Raw genomic sequence first — 2,283 nt, forward strand, 5'->3', positions numbered from 1 at the left:
AGATTATAATGTCCATACTTGCATGTGAAAAAGAATCAAAAATAGTCGTCTTCTGCTTTACAAATGAAACTCAGAAAGCTCCTTCTACATAACGGTATGAGAAGCATGTAGAAGATTCCAGGCTGCAGAAAGAGAGCTGAAAACCAAAAAGAAAGTCAATAAATATAAAACTGTGTTTTAGAGATAATCTAACGTTTATAGAGAACTTCTTGTCCAGAAGGAGCCCAAGGGCTTTTCAAACTTTATCAGAAGACTTATAAATTATACATAGGAATCCCTTAACCCACCACTGCAATGCATCCACTGCTGGGGAGAAATGCTTCAACTATTTAACAAAACACAGCACAGCAGTTAGGTAGGAGCTGGTAGGAGCAGCTGCAGAAGCAGCCAAACCAGGGACTGCAGCACTGGGAGAGAAGTGGGTTAAATGGGCCAGCCAGGGCCGCTCCTCCCCCGGCATCCCCTCAGATGCACAACTGTGAGATTCCGCCACACTCTGAGGAAACTACTGCCCAGGTGGTGCCTCCCCTCCACACCAGGTCTTGGGGAAAACCTGCAGAGAAAAAGCAGCCAGAGACTCCAGCTGGAGCAGCAGCCAAATGTTTGGGCATTCAGAGAACTTTGTATAGTTCTGACGGGACTTTCTTTCTCTGCCCTGTGTTGATTGGCTGTTTGCTCCAGCCCTCTCCTTCACTGTCTCTTCACCTTAAGCTTTACTCCACCACCTGCCCCTCTTATCCCCTTCACCCCCTTGATGTCCCCTCTCCCCTTTTTCCTTTCCATTTATGTTATCCCCTCCTAACTAAACCCACCAAAAAAAAAAAAATTAAACATTTCCCCAAAAGATGTTAGCTACCATCACATTGTTCACTCTGCTTTCATGTTAACACCCATTTCCTTCACGCGGTGCCTGTCTTGTCTGTTTAGATTGTAAGCTCTTCAGGGCAGGGGCTGTCTACTACAGTACTCCGTGTCTGTACAGTACCTAGCACAATGGGGCCCAATGCAGTTGGTCTTTATGCACTACCATAATGAACATGATTAATAATAATAAAATAGGAAGTGAGGATCATATCCAACTGAAACAGCAGGGGAATTTAACTCTGTAGAACTTTCTTACTCAAACTGAAATCTGACCATGTTCCAATGTTAACAGCTTTAACAACACTTACATAAAAATGCATGAGATTTTTAATTACCACAAGAGAACAGCTCCCCAGTTTCACATCTCATCCAAAAGACTGATGATCATATACGTTACCCTATAAATTACGTGTAACTGAACACATGGTATTAACAAGCAAACTACATTCAGCCATAGCAACACAAATACATCCTATGTGGTAGGCAATTTTTTCCCTAGACCATTTGTTACAATTTCCGAATCTTTTCTTTTCTGTATTTATACCTTCTTCTTCAATATCAAACTGGAAAAATCTTCCTACAGAAAGCTACATTGGGAGATTTCTAACATTCAGAAGAAAATGATTTTTCTCACACTTTGTTGAAATGGGTCACTTTTGCCAAAATTTAGCGAGGTCCGTTGTATACATGATTACTATGTTTGGTGCATATTGACAACATCGACCATCTGGTGAGGATGATTGTCACTAACAAACCCTTGAGTAGGAATAAATTCCCCAATAGAATGGAGTCCTTTTTCCCCCATAAAGAACATGTATTCTAGTGCAGATAAAACAATATCAAAACAACTGCTAAGGTATCTGGTAGATTCTGAACTACAGCACGTTTATCTGGCTTCCATTATAAACCACTATTTCTAGGATTTTATCGCCCTTTTAAAAAGGATCTATATTACAGTTTCCCATTAAAAGTCAATATCTTAGTCTGGAAATATATATTTTAAGTAGGGTTGTCGATTAATCGCAGTTAACTCAAAAAAAATTAATTACGATTAATCGCAGTTTTAATTGCACTGTTAAACAATAGAATACCAATTGAAATTTATTAAATATTTTGGATGCTCTTCTACATTTTCATATACATTGTATTCTGTGTTGTAATTTAAATCAGTGTATATTATTTTTTATTACAAATATTTGCACTGTAAAAATGATAAACAATAGAAATAGGATCTTTCAATTCACCTCATACAAGTACTGTAGTGCAATCTCTGTCGTGAAAGTGCAATTTACAAATGTGGATTTTGTTTGTTTGTTACATAACTGTACTCAAAACCAAAACAATGTAAAACTTCAGAGCCTACAAGTTCACCCAGTCCTACTTGTTGTTTAGCCAATTGCTAAGACAAACAAGTTTGTT

Source organism: Emys orbicularis, chromosome 2 (assembly GCF_028017835.1).
Source record: "Emys orbicularis isolate rEmyOrb1 chromosome 2, rEmyOrb1.hap1, whole genome shotgun sequence".
Classification (NCBI taxonomy): Eukaryota; Metazoa; Chordata; order Testudines; family Emydidae; genus Emys; species Emys orbicularis.